The sequence below is a fragment of the Buteo buteo genome, chromosome 21 (genome assembly GCF_964188355.1).
Source record: "Buteo buteo chromosome 21, bButBut1.hap1.1, whole genome shotgun sequence".
NCBI lineage: Eukaryota > Metazoa > Chordata > Aves > Accipitriformes > Accipitridae > Buteo > Buteo buteo.
Genome location: NC_134191.1, coordinates 22,607,861 through 22,627,222, shown reverse-complemented (window position 1 = coordinate 22,627,222; position 19,362 = coordinate 22,607,861). Strand labels below are relative to the sequence as shown.

At 41.9% G+C, this 19,362-nt stretch overlaps 1 protein-coding gene across 1 annotated transcript in view; it reads right to left on the bottom strand.

Moving 5' to 3' along the window:
• Positions 1–5,040, bottom strand: part of SLC6A1 (solute carrier family 6 member 1) — a 63,395-nt gene extending 58,355 nt beyond the window's left edge. The window contains exon 1 of the mRNA XM_075052858.1: positions 4,923–5,040. The gene's annotated coding sequence lies outside the window, so the exon portion shown is untranslated. The remainder of the gene's footprint in view (positions 1–4,922) is intronic.
• Between the last annotated feature and the right edge of the window lie 14,322 nt (positions 5,041–19,362).

The window sequence follows — 19,362 nt, the reverse complement described above, 5'->3', positions numbered from 1 at the left end:
CTTCTATTTTTAGATGATGAATTTTTTCAGAAACAATTTTGAGTGGAAAAGTGATTTTGGAACTATTGATACCTAAACATGCTTAATTTAAGTCTTAAATAGAAAGCCTTTTCATATCTAATAGATAATGTTAGCTACCAGTGTGCAAGGCCCAAATCTGGATTTTATTTTATTTCTTTTAGGTTTTTCTGGGTGTTGGGGGGGGGGGGTTTGATTTTGGTTTTGCTTTTTTTTTTTTTTTAAACAGACAACAGTGGCACATCTGAATTCCTACAGAGTAAGACAAACACAGGACTTCTGAGACACCAGAGTGATTACTGAAAGCACTGCATCAATTACAGTTGAAGTCAAAGGACTTGTACCTGTTATACCTTGTGGGTTCCCAGTAACCCACAGGGCTCTTTTGTAACAGAGCTGTCATTAACACAATACAAAGCAGAATTATTGTAAAAGAGTGGCATTTTTCTGCACATTTAAGCCTGATCAGTGTAGCAATGTGGAAATATCAGAATGTTAATGTAAATGGTTTGGGTCTGTTTCCTTGGGGAAAAGCCAAAGCATGACCTCTCAAGCTAATGTTGTTCCAGCTACACTAGTGCAACCGACAGCAGCATTTTGTCCTTGGTTTGCAGACTACATCAGCTCTGTTGTGGACGTGGTCAGCATCTTCTGTGTTCACAAGCTTGCATGTTGGCCAGATCTTGAACAATTAAAATTATTGCAAAATACATTTGTGCAAAAATAAAAAAAACCCAAAGTGTTTCTTGGAGAGTAAGGATTTGTTGTTCGTGTTACACTGTGTGACTTTCCTTCTTCAAATTCCTTCATAACAGAAAGGAGGGTAGAGTATATATACAAAAATATATTTTTAAAGTATTTTACTTCCTAGTATATGAGGGACCAAATCCTGTCTGCATTCTGTAAATAGCACTCTTTACTGATGAAAAAAAAATCTGCCAGCTGCATAAAGAAGATCCAGTTGTAGATGAATTTACTTATCAGGTTACTTTCCAATCTGACTGAACAAAACACATTTCAAATATTCAACCGCTGGTGTTGCCCTTATAAAAGGCTCACACAAGTGGCCTGAGAAAGTCTCAGATTTTATAGATATTATTTCCCCCTTGAAAATCTAAGTAAAAAAAAAAAGTAAATCCAATAATCCACTTGGTATTTCATTCTATTCTCACACAGAGCTTAAGACAAAAGCAGAAGTTGGGGCTTAAACGCTGGCTATCCTCACACTGACAGTCAAAAGACATGCTTCTGGAAGCAGGGAACAAAATATCTCAGTCGCTAGAAGTTCTGAAGCACATCAGTTGTGGGTTTTTTAAGCCAGAAACCAGATAATTCACCCATGATCTGAAAGCAGCTTAGTCTTGTGGTAGATAGCAAAAAATCTAAAGATTGCATTTCTTATTGCTATTCATACAACAAAAGACTTCGTTGCCTTGTCCGTTGTTTTACTGAGCCACTGCAAGAACTGACCTTGTCTTTTAAGTGAGATCTGTCACGATTGTGAAAGTGTTCACTGTCTTTCTCTATTTGGCCACGTCTGCGCTGTCATCGCCTGTTCAAAGAGGTCAGGACTGCAGCATCAACCTTCCATTACGAGCATTCAGAAAGGCTTTGAGGTGCACTGCTTTCTGCATTTTATGTAACCAAATGTGTCACCATACTAAAAGCACAACCATGCAAATGTCACAGATGACCATCTAACATGCAGTTGAAAGGCACAGATATATCCCCAAGTCCAAATTCATTTTTTGTTTCCAACATTCAAGGCAAGCACGAGTTAGAAGAAATCATGGTAAGCAGAAAATCCTAAGATAACTTGAAAAGAAACTGTCACCAAGGATTCTCTTCAGAGATAATATTTTTTTTCCAAATCACTTGTTCGTAGTTGAGTCATCCCAGAAAGCATTTAAAGCTTGTGGAAATTTGTCACTGCATATAGGATGATGAGTGAAGAATTCTTACAGATTATTTAGAAACTTCCTTTTTGCATCTGTAGCTTCAATTGCACTTACATGGTGAATAGACTCAAAGATACAGTCAAAAACATCTTCCCCCACCACCTTCCTACTTGTTCCCAGTCCTCATGCTCAATTACTACTCTGTTATACTTAATAGTGCCATCAATGCTGCAGTACTTTAGCAATAATAGAAGCATCACATCAGCAGTCAGTATCTTCAGTAAATACATTAACCACCAACTCGTTCATCCTAACAAATCATTGTTTACTTTTGAAATGCGTTTTAGCAACCCACGACATTCATGAATCAAGCGAGATTGGTGTATGCAGCCTCTGAATATTATAAGACAGACTCAGCTTTTAACTTTACCAAACGAAACTACATGTTCAATAAAGCAGACATGATAATTGCTTCATTTCTCCATTTTCCACATGCACATGAAGTAGTAAGATTTATGCACAGAAAATGCACACAGCCCTGTCTAGAATATTTCAGACTCATTGGGTATGAAGAAACTCATGATCCCAAAACTACTATTTATCATGAAAACAACTGCCTAAAATTTATGCAGACCCATGCTCATATGAACACACACATGATAAAAATAAACTGCAAAAACTAGCAGTCCGTCCTGATCATCACCAAATGACATCATTTGTACCTTTATCCTCAGAAGAAACAAAAAAACAGTGATTTCTTACACATTCTACAAACTCTAAAGATTTAGAACTCTCTTACGAGGAGTTCCGTACAATGCCAGTGTTGATATTAAAATGCTTCAAAAGTATCAATGGTTAAATTATGCTACCTAGTTAAAAGAAAAAATAATATTGAGCTGTCGGTTCTTAACACAGTATTAACATGTCAATTTCTGACCGATTTCATCCATTTACCATTAGGACTGAAATTTATTTTGGCAACTGAAGGAAGATACCAGCTTATGCTTTCTCTGTTTCCCCTGCCCCACCTGAAGTATTTAGGTTCACACACATTAAGTAACTTGATCCCCAACTAAAGTCAATTTGAACAGCTCAAGTTGAGTGTCTGAAATTCAAGTCACTTTTGCACCTGCACACGAATTTATTAACTCCAAGTTTTAAATCACTGCCCTTCATATCTAGGTCTCCACACTTAAAACATAAGCTGCCAAGTTCCTCAGATTTTGAAGCGACAAGGATCAGCCACTGTCCCTTTAATGTTCCACCTCATCTCCAAAAGGAATGTCTTTTTACTAGAGCTCAGTGTGATTCACTGGAATTTGCCAGGCAGGTCAGGAAATCCCCTGAAGCAGAGGAAGAATATTAAAGAGATGGGACATGTATATCAAATCTCATTACTGTTCTCTTATGAGAATCAATCAAGTGAAAGGACGTGATGATGTCATTATGACATCATTTACTTTGGGATTAGAAATTCACAGCTACTTAGCAACCAAAGCTGTCCAATACAGAAGTAAGAGATCCAGTGGAAGATGTTATCATCTGACCCATTTACTGCAAGATAAATATTTGTCAATTCTTGTTTCAAGACTTTATAAGACATACAATAACTTAAGATCCCCATTGTTTCGAGTACAGAATATTAGAAAGAAAACATTCTCTCTGAACCTTTTTTATTAATATCCAAGTACATTTTTTTACCCCATAACAGCTCATATGCACGTTCCCTAACAGGCATCTTCCTTTTCACCTTCTCATAGATCTAAACCCTAAAAATGCAAGAAGAAAAAGCTTGTGCTAAACAGACTTTATTATTTTAAGAACTACTATCTCTTTCAGAAACGCAAACCTCTCATAGTGAGGGGACACCAGTATAATTGCATGAGAACGCAAGCTTAGGAAGCATGTTTATTTCGATAAACTAAGCTGAAAATATCTAGTTGATAAGCTCCAGTATCTGCCAGAAATTCCAACAAAGATAAAAAATCAAAAGCTTTGTGCATGAAAAAAGAATTGGTCGCGCTACTTCTGTGGCTATTTCTGGGACCTGAAAAGGGTTTGATGCCCGGAATCTATGCCTGACCTGATTTTCTTTAAAGTTCACTCATGTCTGTTGAAAATACAGTTTAAACGAGTTCTAAAGCAACCGGGCAAAGGTAATACAGGAACTGAAATGATAACTAAATCTTTAAATCCATTACCAACAAGCCAGCAACAGAGCACTAGGCTGACACTTCGTGTTTTCAAATCCAGGCTCTGCTACAGACTAACAGAGCATCGGAACGCATTGAATATTAAACGAAAGAAAATAAAACACTCCACCTTCTGGAAATAACTTTTATTAGGATGAGGCTGTTTAGGATTTCCATTGAACCGAGAGCTCGGCGTTCCCCCGGCGAGCCGAGGGACGCCCCGCAGGTCACGCAGACCCCCGCTCTCTTCTCGGTTTCTAGCGACAACCGTGCCTTTGCGAACGCGCGCAGGGACAGGCGGAGGCTGAGCGGCTCCCTCTCAGCAGCGACTGCCCGTGCGTTTGAAAGGAACCGAGTGTCACCGCCGCCCTCCTCGGCACCCGCAGCCGCCACCCGTGCGACGGCAACAGGCGGCCGCCGGCGGCCGTTTCCCGGGCGATTTACCTCAGCGGCTCCCGCCGGCGATTCCCCTCAGCGGCTCCCGCGGCCGACCCCGGCCCCTCCGCGGGGGCCCTCTCCCCTCTCCCCGCGGGGCTCCGCCGCCCTCCCAGCAGACGCCGCCGCCGCCGCCTCAGCCTCCTTCCCCCGAGGGCGGTCGCGTCCCCCCGCGACCGCGTCCCGCCAGGCCGGCAGCAGCCCGCCCAAGGGCGCGGGGCACCGCCGTGTCCCCCCGCGGGGCAGGAGAGCGCCGCCCGCCTCGCCTCGCCTCGCCTCGCCTCGCCTCGCCTCGCCTCGCCTCGCCTCAGGGTGCCGCGGCGGCCGCGAACCGAGCACGAGGAAGGACTGAAGTTTGCGTTCAAACGCGGACACCTACCTGCCGCCGTGGCGGAGGAGGAGGAAGAAGAAGAAGAAGAAGAGTCGCCGCTGCCAATCGGCCCGAGCCACCGGCGCTGCCCTCCCCGAGCGATAGTAATGTTCATTTAAAGCTCGGCGCCCGCCGCTCCGCCGCGCCCTCCCCACGCAGCAGCGGCCGCGCAGCAGCGGGGCCGGCCGCGCGCCGCCCCGCCCCGCCCCCAGCCCGCCCCTGAGGAGAGGGACCGCGGTCGGGCCCACAGGCGGCGGCGGCGGCGGCGGCGGCGGCCGGCCCCGGCCCCGGCCCCGGCCCCGGCCTCGGCCTCGGCCCCCGGTCCTCGGTCCCCGCGGCTCTCCTCTCAGGCCTGACCCGCCTTCGCCCGATCCCATCGCTCTGCGTGGAGGCGACGCCTCTTACCAAGGCGCTCGTTCCCCCCTCGTCCCTCTCCGGGCAGGCTCCACAACCCTGTCAGGCAGAGCCGTGCCGGAGATGGGTTCCCCCTGAGCAGTTTGGCGATTGCGGGTTTCCCCTCGGCCTCAGTTAACAAAAGTTGAACAAAGAAGTTAAGAACGGCAAGTCTGGGGAGCTGCTAGAAAAACTTGGAGTGGTGTGTGTTTCCAAGTGGAGAGGTATTTCAAACACGAAAGCTCAGAACTGCGTTTTCAAAGTGCTGAAACGTAGATATGTTTCCAAACTGCCTCAGAAATGCCTAAGTGTAGGGAAAGAATTGGGCAGAATCGCCCCTTTCCTGAGACCCTTTTCAGTTTGACGTTTTCTCCGTGTAAGATTTCCAGTCAGAACCCCCTGGCCGTCTCTCTCTGAGGGCATGCTCCCCAGCAGGGGCAAGAGTGGGGTGAGCCCACCACGGCGATGGCCCCTTGGAGCAGCACTGCCTTGTCCCAGGCATCACTGAGCAGATGCTCTCCCCTGTCATACAGTGTTCCACCAAGGGCAGACGCATCCCAGATATCCAATGAACGTTAACAGCTAGAAGAAGAAAACATTGGCTCCTTTGACTTCCCAGGTGACTCTCTGAAATGAGTGGATGGCAGTGACAACTGGCCAGAGGACTGAACCAAAAGAACACCTTCTAGAGAGGTTTTCAAGGTAAGATGGTTTCTTTTGCGGCAGGATTAAAGTAGCCGTCGGCGTAGTTGAAGAGTCAGCCCTGTGTCTTTTATATATATTTCACTGCATTAAAGCACAGCGTCTGTTGGTTAGAAGATGAAGTAACATTCACAATGTCTGCTAGCATCTCTCGGCTTATGATACACAAAATTGGTAACAAAACCAGCAGTGTACATTGCACTGTCATACACTTGTCAAGTCAGGAAGACCTAGTCCCCTCTTCCTCCCAAGCAGGTCTGGAGGGGATTTTTGGTTATCGTTTACCTTGTCGGTGAATTATGAACCCATCCCAAATTTTTGTCTGTCTTCTTAATGTCCACATTGCTTTATGTGAATTTAAGGATGATGTGTGAACTAATGTTTAACACATGATAATCATACAGCAATAGAAATATAAACACTGATGTTTGTTACTAGGACTTGCAGATAGAGAGGATACATCTCATAGAATTGGCTAATTACCATTTTGAAACCCAGCTTATTGTGCAGGGTTTGCCAGATTGCTCAAACTCTTCAATGACTTGCTTGTGACTTTTAATGTGGAAAATATGCTAGCAGAGTTTAACACTGTTGCCCATTAATTACAAGGAGTATTTATGCTGAGAATAATAATTGGATTGTCCTGTAATCCACCATAATAATCAGGAATTTTCTTTGCCCATGTGGTTTGAAAAGGTAATAGCTAATGATATTCTAGCTAATTTATACAGTGTCAATGAAAAACTACTGCTCAGGGTTATAGATTTTGCTACTGATTAGCACTTGATTAGCCCTTGTCTTCATCATAGTCCCATTGTCCTTGTGCTTAGGCTAAGTATTGGTTCTGATTGACTTGGCTTTTTAAAAATCTACGATATATTCAGTTATTGAGACCTGTTCCCAGAGGAGTACTAACTGACTACTCAGTTCACTTGAGGCTGGATCTTAAACAGGAGAGCTACCTTTCTCTGGGCATGGATGTGCCATGAGTACAGAAGAGGCTACAGCCCTCCCCACTCCATTGGCATTGTCTGGTAAGACATCTGTGGGTGACCTGCCATGTTGTGGCCGTGTGGCTGTCTAGGTTTCCTCTGCACTGGTTACAAGGCAGTGGCGTTGGCTGTCTTTTGCCTCCATGACAATTTGTGTTGGTAAGGTCAAAATCACCATCTGAAAAGTAGCTACATAAACTAGCCATCTGCAGCTGCAGGTAGAAGATTTTGTACCACTTCTCCTCACGTTTTTGAATGAGGTGCTTTGGCCGAGAGGTATTTCTTTCTACTGGAAACCTCCAATTTTGCAGAGTAACTCGATATTAAGAGAATAAATTCTGTGGCAATTTCTGTTAATAGCCAACACTGTGCAGAGCAAGCCCTAGCACAGTGGTTCCCAAATTGTTGCTCATGAGCTGCTGGCCACTGCGTGTGATCTACATTTCAGCAGTCCACCTGTATTAAGACAGTAGATTTCAAATTCACCTCAATTCGGTTTGATCTGATTATGGTCCATGAGAGATTTGGAAAGTTAAAATTACCCTACCGATCCAATATGCTTGGAAATTGGTGCTGTAGTATCACAGAGCCAGAATGCTAACCCATAATTCCTCCCTTCCTGCCTTCCCCAGCCTTCCTACCTACAGCTTTTTCCTGACTGCATCCCTTGAAAGGAACAAGTCTGTGATTTGTTTTGGAGGCAGTGTCATTATCTCTAACTATTTAAGCTTTAGCTGCTAGGAGAGCTGTGACAGGGTCCAGTGGAAAGTTCTACTTAAAATTGTATGTCATGCTACAGTTCATTGACTTGAAAAAGATCTGCTGCTGTTCCATCATAACTCAGAGATTTGCGGGGCTGCAGTTATACTGACTTACAAGGCATGCAGATGTGTCCAAGTTAACTTTAAACTCAAAGCCATGAGAATACAGCATGGATTTCAGCACAGGCTGCACAAGCTTGTGGTGCTCTTGACACTTGTACTGCTCTTGGTACCTACACATAAAGATCTCTGTCTGTCCATTGAACTTAGTGAGTATCTGATTTTTAATGCTGTTATATGCCACAGAATTCCTTACAAACATCTAAGGAAAGGGAGCTCCTGTTTAAAGAAGCTCCTGTGAGGGAGGAAAACTATGGTTTCCCCCGAGTTTCCCACAGATTATTTATAAATGTGCTAGGCTTCGCCTGCCGTGTTGGCAAGTTGATGAGTCAGAAGCACACATCTAGGGGAATCTGTTGAATGTATGGTTCCTGGATACACAGACCTGTCTCCCTAGGGGTGTGACTGTGTGCTGACTCCCCTGAAGGACATATTGGGTGAGCATGGGCTTGGCCGCATGTGCTGTAGGCATCTCTGGGAGAAAGAAGGGCTTAAGTCTGGAGTGTCCCACTCTCTAGTCGGTTCTGAGAAGAGACCCAAGATTTACATGTGGGACAAGCTTGCCAGTGGGAAACTGTCACTTCCAGGAATTTAGTGTAACATGGCTAATCTGGAGAGTGTAACAGTGTGCATTTGGCAACATATGTTACTGAGGCACTGTTTTAGCAATCTAAGAAAGGTGATATTAGGGGTTTGAGGGCTGAAGCCCTAAACATGCTACTTCAGTTGAGGAAACTGAAACTGAGCGTAAACTGGAAGCTGTTCTCTGCAGGCCTGAAGGAAGAAGGCAGTTGCACTGATAAGTACAGAACAACTCAGTACTTGTTTTGGCAGGTTTAAGAACTATTGCTGTCACTGTATTTGCACCAGTTTTAATACTGCTAAACCTTACAAGCTACAGTGCAGTAATTTTAATGCTATTCTAGATGACACGATAAACAGACTGTTGCTCTGATCATTCTATTTGTCAATTGCTTAAACAATTCCAGAGTGTAATCTTTCCAAAAGGTATCATTTATACGGCTGGGTTTTTTGCCAAAAGGAAAATACATCCCCATGGTCACTGTTGGTTGTTTGGGGGGGGGTGTGTGTCTTTTTTTTTTTTTTTTTTTATATTGTAGCTTTTGATAGTTAGATATCAGATAGGAACTAACTCTCAGCAAATAAAGATCGTGCACTGAGTAATGTACCATATTCAAGCACCATATCCTGCAGTAGCCTTTGTTGCCAATAATTTGCTAAATTGTCAAGGCTTGTGGTCATTAGCCTTTTGGTTTTAAGTCGTCAGATCTCAAAAGCTTAGCAAGGTTATGGCTAGCCAGGACTTGGATAAGAAATGTAATCACACAGGTGCTGCACAGTGTGACATTACTTACTGAGCAGAAGGATGCTTCTATGGAGTGTTGGAAATGGATCAGCTGAATCTTAAGGTTCTGGCTAGCATTTTTGATGCAAGATCCCATAGCATTCTCTCTGTACTAGCTAACAAAAGACTAACTCAATTTCCCTCACCCAGTTCCTATCTGAGTAATAACTGCTAAGTATTCCCCAGTGTTTCAGTTGACTTTTTCAGAGAGTCTTTACTTCTTGCCCTTTCTCATTGCACAGAGCAGTGTGTTCTGATGACCAGGTGCTATGTTCCTTCTTGGAAGTGGCTGCATTGCAGATGTTAAAGGACATCGACCCTCATTTGAACTCGATTGCATGAGTATAATTAAGTACAGCATTTGGCCAACTTTTTATCAAGAGCTCGTGGAACCTTTGGGATGAAATATGCTATTATGATTATAATTTGCTATTAATTATCTGTTGATTAAAACTGGCAGGAATGTGTGTCACTACTAAGGCTACCCATATCTCCCTTTGCACAGAGTCAAACAGCAATGAAAACTTTATATTGCTTTGGCAAACTTGGTTTTGATTTGGAAGTTTTTAGCTGTTACAATTTAACTTGCGCTCCTTATGCCCTATCTTATTCAAGCATGAAGTAGAGAAGCTGGGAAAATAAAAGGTCTTGCTGCCATTTTTTCGTAAGTTGCTGTCGAAGCTGCAATGCATTTCTGATCTGCCAGGGCAACTAATAGTCACTGTCTGTTTGAAGGATCCTCAAGCACAAATGACAATACTGAGACTGATCAGCATCACCTCAACTGTTAAGGTGACAGTAAGGGATACAGCAACCAGAGGTAACAAAGGAAAATACTTAGCTATTTTTTAAAGTTGGCTGGCCAAATTTGCCCAGGCAGTGCTGTAGAAATTGCTGTCTTGAAGTATATCCACCAACAGCAACCTCTGTGTTGTGAATGTTGGCTTTGGGACGACCGAAGGCAGCTTCTGCAGGCTTAGGCAGTTTGGAGCCTGATCCAAAGTAGCCTGAACTCAGTGGGAAAAAGTTTCTCACTGACTTTGACAATGGTCTTTGGAGCAGGTCCCTGATAATAATTGCGTTGGAGCCTAGCCATGGTGATTGCTATTAGAGCTAGGGTTTGGCCTTGACAGATGATGATAAATAATCTAATGATTATTATAGCACTTATTTTTGCATTTCTATAGCATTAAAAGGCATTCATAATGTTTCGTTATATTTTTACATCTCAAAGAAAGAAAGTTGGCTTGAATTGTGTTTTAAAAAATAGCTTACATCTGTCTTGGCTCTCAAGAGCAGTTATTGGACTTTGATAACATCTGGAAGGGAAAGAAAACTATTGCATACAAGGACAGATACTAAGTATAGCAGGGACAAAAGATTTGAGCCTCTCATCACAGCATTCAACTGAAGGAGAAAAGAGACTATAGAGGGGCGTTGTATGGCTGAGGAAGTAGCAAAAGCCAGTTTCATCAGGGACAATAGCTGTGAAGGTGGTGGCAGTGCCAACATTTCCTGTTATCCAAAAAAGTTTTCAAAATTTCCTTCTTCAACACACTGTGCTTCAAACCATCAGGGATTCTAGCATTAAGACTGGTCTTTACAGTTTACTGGTGCTAGCTAAAGAGATTATATTTAAAATGCAATGAACATTATTTTCATGCTGCAAACCATGTCAAATTAAGCTGGGACTAGCCATGGTTTTTTTCTTCCTACCAGAACAGTGTGTTGGGTGCTTTTCTGGAAAGAGCAGCACCTTGCTGACTAGGAAGACATCTTCTCACACAGAAGCACATTATCTCACGTAGCCTTGTTATATGGCAATATTTTCACATGGCCCCAGTACCACTGTGCTGCCTGCAACACCACAAGTCCTGAAGAGAGAAGCTAGTTCACAGACTGTATGGATGGAGCACAGGGTGAACTCACTCCTGTATGTCATGCAAAGAAAAGAGCAGTTCCTTATAGGTTTTTTTCACCTTTAAACAGCTTCTTAAATTATCAGTGAATAGCACAAAGGAATTAGTGAGACCTTATACCATTCTTCTCTGTAGAGGCACACAAAACACACTACTTGAAATACATAGTTTTCTGATTGCAGGGCACTTGTACCAGGAACTGGGCTTGTGCATACCATTCTAGTCTATAGCAAATAATATTTTTTCTCTTTTTCAAAAAATCTTTCAGAACTGATTGTTTCAGATTTTGAGGACTTGAGAAATCCAAAGGACTTTGTACTCAATTCATTGGTCATTGCACTCTTTGGGGGTTACTGGATCTTGTCCGTGGGAAATGTGCTTAGAAATGCACTAAGTCAGTTGAGTGAGTTCTTTTATACCACTTAATTGAACCTCATCAGCGTGTTTCTCCTGTTTGTGCAACAGGTATCTTGCTGCATTGAGGCAGTATGACTTGCTGAGCAGAATCTTAGGCTTTGTATATGTATATTGCTTAGTGTGAATGAGGTTTGGTTTCTTGCTCATAAAGAGGAGAATTAAACCCTGGAAGGATGACTGTATAAGCACAAGATCCATCCTTCACATGCTCTTAAATAGGTTTAAAGGGGGCAAGTAGCAACATTATACTTTCCTCTGAGAGGAAGGATTCTTCCCTATGAGAGGAAAGTAAACCTCTTCTCATTCTTGTAGCACTTCTATATATCCAAGCCCTCAGTTTATAGTGTACCTTGAAGATGAAGGTAGTGTTTGTCCAATGCATGACTATTACCTGACAAATCTGCCTCCAGATTTCACACCTCAAGAAGTTAGACATCACTACAGAAAAGAAATCAAGTTGTTCTCTCAATGCATCATCTTTTTTTTTTTTTTTTTTTTTTTTAAGATACAGTAAGGCAGGTGATGCAAAAGCTTATAATCCTTGAGGGTAAATATAAGAGTTTCTGTTTCAAGCTAGTTTGCTGAAAGAAGGGGAGTATCACCAAGTACATATCTATGCATAGGTCCTGATTTTCTGAGCCAAGGGGATTTTCTAGGAACTAAATTCAAGGGACTATGGCACTACTTGGGGGAGCTGTGTGAATAAGAGAAGCAAGAAGGAACATTTCTGTTACCAGCTCAGAGGAGACATTCTATAAAGTGCAAGATAGCTGAAAGCAGAACAAGAAATGGAGTCTCTGTTGAGTTCTGTGTTATTCAGCAAAACAAAACTTCGATCTTTCTCTAGAAAGAAAGACTGCTTCAAGGTAATGTCATCCCCCACTTATCTTCTAACAAGCTACCAACTTAACATAATCACTCCTATCAGAAGGCTTTAAACAGAACTTTGGAAAGGAAGTCCTCAAATCTGTGAAAGGGCCATCTTTTTTTCACCAGAGAACACATATGCTGTGCTGTGTGAACTTGTTGAGGTGAAGAACTGAGTAACATTCAGAGCAATACTAGACATTCATATGAATGATAAAAATATTCACAGTTAAAAACCAAACATACAAATATATCTTTTGAAAGACATTAAAAACTGTCAGTGATTTAATTCAGGCTTTAAATTTGAATTATCAGGGCAAAATCTTCCACAGTGGAAGTTCTGCCATCTTCTTCTGGTAATTGGGTATACTATTTCTGGAGTTAGGATACCCTCATCCATGTGTCAGGCATTAACATCAGTTAAAAAATTACAAATATTAAAATCTTAACTGTGGTTTTAGTATGCAGAGCCATTTAATGGACTTAGTGCCATTTTAGGAGCCTACCAGCATTTTGCACTTTCTTCTGGCACTGTCACTATATTCAGTGGTGTGCTTGTAATGCCTGTTCAGTATAGTTAGACAAATTAGTTAGTTCTAGCTCAATAGTGCAGTATTTTCAATATTTTGATGTTTCTTTTTATTACTCTATTGTGCTTTGTCCTCCAGTAGCATGTTCAAATAACTTTTAAAGTCACCTGAAGAATCCCGATTCTCAGCAGCCACCTGTTTCAATGGTGCTGTGCTTTGCAGTTTGACAGTGTGTCCCTTTAAATTACCTATATGGTTTTGTTTTTGTCTCTGAATCGATTTGGCTCTTTCCTCAGTCTTCATACCTAATGCAATAAGCATCAAAAGGCAATGGGGACCAGTTCACTAGGAGCAATACCAGCCTGTGGCTACTACAGTGCTAGAAACAGTGCCATGGGAGGTGCTGTAGTTCAGATAAAGCAAAACCAGAGAGCCTGGCTGCTGTGGTGCAAGTTGTTTTTGTTGTTCCTTTCATAAGAGCAAGAACTTTAAGCTGTGGTGTTCTGGCCATATTCCAACCTGGGTAATTACATTCTGCCTGCCCTGTGTTTTTCTTGCAGCTGTAATTGTTCTTCATTTCTTACTGTACTGGTTTTGGCTGGTATAGAGTTAATTTTCTTCATGGTACCTGGTAAGGTGCTGTTTTTTGGATTTGAGACCAAAACAGTTTTGATAACATAGGGGCGTTTTAGTTATTGCTGAACAGCGCTTACACAGCTTCAAGGCCTTTCTTGTTTCTCACACTTCCTGTTTCTTACTCTGCCAGTGAGCAGGCTGGGGGTGCCGAAGAAGTTGGGAGGGGACACAGCTTGGACAGCCGACCCCAACTGACCAAAGGGATATTCCATACCATATGACTTCATGCTCAGGAATAAAAGCTGGAGGAAAGGAGGAAGAGGGGTGGAAGATGTTTGGGGTTATGGCATTTGTCTTCCCAAGTAAGTGTTATGCATGATGAGGCCCTGCTTTCCTGGAAGTGGCTAAACATATGCCTACCAATAGCATATAGTGAATGACTTCCTTATTTTGATTGTGCGCACAATTGTTGCTTTACCTATGAAACTGTCTTTATCTTGAGTCATGAATTTTCTCACTCTAGATTGGTAAGCTCCATTGATCCCAGTTTGCAGGGTGGGAATACCCCAGGAAAAGTCATAATTCTGAATAAGTGAGGACTGTATGTATTCCACTGTCACTTATGAATTTTCTGCTTGACTTGTAGTAAATATTAGCTACAGGGGTGTTGTGGGGTTTTTTTCTCTCACGTATGTGTGATCTCTGTATAAGGAAGTCCCATCAAGCAGGACTACAGAAAGCACAATAGAGGTAAGTGCAGATTCTGCCACTTCATGAGCTTATGAGAACAGCTGTCCAGTTAACATGACTTTGAATTTGAGGTTCGATTTATGTGAGAAAAATCTACAAGGGAGGAAGTGAACTTCAGCAGCTGGAAATGTATTTTGATTACACTCTGATTAATTTCCTGGGGAGAGGGTGAGACACTATCATTTTGCAAAAATGTGCTAAAGTATTTTTTGTCCTCTTCTGAAGTTTTCAAAGCTGTATCCTTGCAAAGACATTGAAGTCGTCCATAATGAATTTTCAGTTTCAGTTTATTTTGGGACCTAACTCTAACCCCAAATGTGATATTTGTAGCCCACCAACAAAACATATTATGAACAGACTGACTGTTCTACTGATGTTCTTTTCAATTGGCCATGTGTGCCTGATAAATGGGAGAGCCCTTGCAAAAGCAGTTCTAAAATCAATTTTAGCTGGCGGAACAGGAGGGAGAGGGGAAAAGCAATTAAGCACCTACAAGGGAATTGATTTTCACTGGGAGAATAAGCAGGTATTATGTATTCCTGTTTTGACTTGGGTTCTACTGATGGTGATTGTATGGTCCTATTAGCACAGTGTCTCACATTTTGCTGGTTTATTAACATCTATATAAAGTTATTAATAAAGAATTTCATATGTTGAAAAAACCTCAAACAAAACAAACACCATAGTGCACACATATCCCAGTAAGAGTTAATGTTAAAAGCATGTTGGAAGTCTGCACCGTTTTTCTCTGTGTGTTAAGAAAATCAATTTTTAAAAGTCTCTTCAATCCTTACCCTATAATTACCTGGTCACCACACTCTCCAGTCCTGTAGCAGTAGCTGGGAAAGCAGCAGCAGCAATTTGGAAAAGGAAATCTCTCTTCCCCCTGCCACTTTGTCATCCTAACTCAAGAACAAGCTAGTGGTATAAAAAAGGAAGCAAGTGTCCAGTACAGATGTGTGAGTAATTCTTCTAAAGTGGCACCACTATCTTACTCTAGGGCAAGAGTACTTTTGAATGAAATTTGCAGACAAAAATGTGTGGGTCTGTGCCTGTGCAGACTTTGTGGAACATGGACTGTCTGTCTGTCTGTCTGACAGCTATGCAGCTGGCTTACACACGCACAGTAACTCTGTCCAATGCTTCTGGAAATCACCAGTTGTTTTCCATGGGCACATAGCAACAGTGCAGTGCAATTCTGACACACATAGCCAGTGCTAGGAAACAGACTATGCCCACATGGATCACTGCATACCCTCTAGATGTGTGAGGAGCTCAGGGTGAAGGGAACTCTATCAACTTTCTCCAATAACTCAGAAATCTCATTCAAAAAGGGAGAGTTCTCAAATACCAGCCAAGGCAGCTTGTTTGAGCGGAACCAACAAGCAGACCCAGGGGGCTCCAGTATTTGTCAGTCTGTTTTGGTACACTGCTCATTGCTGAACTTGGTAGGCTTCGCCAGTCTCTGAGGAAAATGATGCAGTACAGCTTAATGTGTTTCCTCTTGCCGCTCCTTCAATGAGTGAAAGTATCTCTTTAGCACTCACCAGTCTTTGTGTTTCTTCTGCAGACTGCCTAGGGAGACTGCATGAGATGTGTAGTCTCATGATCTGGAGAAAGGCCTCTAACCTGGTCCCTCACAACCAAACAGTGGCTTCTCTTGATCCCTCCTTCATGGAGGCAGGTGTACCAAGTCTTTAGTTTTCTTGTTCTTGCCAGGGCAGTTAGTGCCACTCAGCAGCATCCTTTTAATCCAGTAGGATTCTGGAAAGAAGTAAAGGTGTAAACTGTACCTTATTGAAGTAGTCGTCCATAAGCATTTTGAGTATGTCTTCTGACCTGCATTATGTGCCCATAGTGCAACTACATCAGCCTCACCCACCTAGCCAAGACACCTGTGTTAGAGAGTTCAAGCACTGTGCTACTAATACTACAGATTTCATGCAGGTATCACAGCAGTTGAATGCATGGGGAAACCAATTATCTTAAGGAATAAACAAGCCATGAAAATAGTTAGAATAGGTTAAAACATTGAATCATGACTAACATCATAAACATTGTAAGAGGAGCCAGCTCTTCCCAGACCCATTTCATCTTTCTTCACATGCACGTCAGCTAGTACTGGCAGTTGTGGTGTGCTTTTTTACTGAGGCAGTGCTGGTTGACATTCTCCTCTGCTGTTATTAACACTCATACAGTCATTTGATAATCCCCAAACTATGTTCCTACAATACCAAGGAAAATGCCTAGATATTTATTAATTACTATACTACAGGCTGGCCAGCTTTCCTGGTCCTGTGAGCTATCCAGCACAGTCTTTACATAGACAGCAGCCAGAGGTTACATACCAGATATCTTAAGAGTGATATGGAAGGAGAATCCAGGAGGTTGTCACAGGTGAGGAGTGGCATTGCTGTCCAGCAGTCTCAGCTATCCACTGCCACATGACTCTGGCTGGGTCTCAGGCAATCTAGTTAATACCTTGTTAGCTGACTTCTCCAACAGCCAGATCAGCTAGCAGCCCTGCTGCAGATCCTGCAGAAGTCCCTGTGGCATGGAGGACACTGGGACTGCTCAATCTTGCTTGGCAGCTTGGCCACTTGGTTACACTGCACGTAATGTAATTTCACCTTAAAACTCTATACTTACTCCTCTTTACAAAGCACTAACCAATTTCACACAGTAATGGGCATTTCTAATTCTTGCCAGAGAAGCATCACTGGGACACTAGCTGTAATACAAATTGGGTTTATGAGTAAGATATAAAACAATCTAATATTGTTAAAAGAGATTTTTGATTTCAAGTGTCTATCCTCAACAAAAAGGATTGCTTTCTAGGAAATGCTGAGCAGCAGTGCTCTGAAACCCTATTTAGTCTCTCAAGTTGAGTGCCCAAAATTACTGTGTTCTTTTGAAAGATTTCCTATGTTGTTTTAGAAGAGCAAAAAAGGCTTGCAGTCTGTGTGACACATGGCTGTAGGGTATCCATTTATGTCTTTCTTAAAGAAGGACATTTGTTTGATGACTTTCAAAAGTTCAGACTCGAGGTAGTTATTAGGAATTGTTTGAAGAAGTCAGAGTGCAATTTATTGAAAGTTATTTATAGTAGGAAAATAGAAGTGTTTTCACCATACTGAAGAGATTGCCAATGTAAAGATCTTTTCTGGTTTGCTCTGATAAGAACATTTAAAATAAATGTCCTGTAGGTAAGAGATAAATTGAAACCTAAGCTGATAACATTAATTAGCTATTCATGTAAAGAAAAAAGAACACATAACTTGAGCATAAAATATGTTTGAGATTCCAAACTCTTTTCAAGTTTTGATGGGATGGCATAAAATTCTCATGAGATTGGTTTGTTTGAAGTCTGATAACTAAGATAAAAACGAACAATGTGATTCTGGTTTTGAAAGTCAAATAGTTTGGGATTGATCCTATCCCTCAGATATATAAACATGGTATATCTTATACTGCAGTTGTACCCTTACCTGTGAGCAGGAATACACAAAAGTCTTGTAAACCCAAACTTGTAACTCCAAAAGATCTTGTAACTGCAATTATTTCTGTGGAAGGATGAGTGAAGGGAATGAAGGCAGCACAGCTTTTCCTGCTAATGCCTTCTTGCTTCATGTGGCAGCATAGAATAGATTCAAAGTGAACATAAATTATATTACATGTAATGTGTCTAGCTTCTGCTATCCAGTGACGTTTGGAGTTCAGAATAATTATGGATCTTTTTAAATCTTGTTTTGATGTTATCTTAATTTCTGTTGACTTTCCTCCATTCTCCTGCTTGTTTCCATCTTCATCAGTAATAAAAGTAAGACTTGGCAAATGCATGTGCTCTCTGACAAGATTAAATAATGTTAAGCGCCTGCTCCTCTTGGTTATTGTCTGCAGGAGTTTATTACCACTTTCTAAAAAGACTGTTCAGTGTGTTTCTGATGGATGATGTCTAATGCCAGCTGTCAAGAAGTTTAGTCCCATAACATAATAATGACAACTAATATTCACCCTCCTCTAAAATCAAATAAATGAACCAGCCTTCCCTTTTTCTGAGGCTAACCTGGGAACCTAACTTTACTTTTGGTAGGAAGTAGGATCAGAGGAAGACTAAAGAAGTACTGTACTTCTCCTTTATGCTTTGGACAAGGATTTTTCACAGAGCACAAGTACTAACTAAATTTCCATTTTAGTGTTCATAAGACTTTAGTGTTCATTGACTTCAGAGGTGGCAGCATTAGACAAAGAATACCATTCAGAGTGCATTAGTGGCTATAGTATTCCTGCCCTGTTGGGAATGCATGTTCTGCACAGAGACACAATTCACAGTCCTGAGGTGGGTTTGCCACTTTTATGAACTGTAGCTAGCAGTTGTCTTAATTTTACTTCTGGGCTTAGACTTACAAAGACGTCATTTAAGATAACATACCAGCTTTTGTACAGAAGGGCACACTTTCCTACCTGCCAGCATTATTCTGTAGAAAATGCCTGTCAAGACATAGGTGATGGCAGTTTCTTAAACAGATATAGTAGCAAGTCATCATCTCATTTGTAAGAGGTGTCAGTGAGGGAGCTCTTCAATTCTTAGTGTTTTTAACATTACTAACTGTGAGCTCTGGACCTGAAGGTGAGGAAGGTGAGAGACATAGGTGCCCGGGAAACCTTTGCAAATATCAGCAGTTACTGGGAGGCAGTCAATATTTCTGTTCATTGTTTAGGCTTTTTCTTGTGTACTAGACTATTTCAAGTGTCAAGTAGGATTCATGATAGGAAAATCAAAGTACTATTTTCATTTATTTTCACATATAATTTTTTTTGTAGAAAATATCCTGAGTTCACCCCAGATTAAGGACTTAAACCCTAAGTTTCATTAAAGAAACTATTTGGTGAAAGAAATGACCTGCTTTTCGCTAAGGCTGCTGAATGCCCCTCCCTAGAGAAAACTGTCCTGAGGCTGGGTCCATCCGAGACTCTGTCTGTGATAAGGAATGGCAGTCCCCACTAAGTCAGTTGGTGAATTCACATTGGCCTGCTGCTTCCATTACCACTAAGC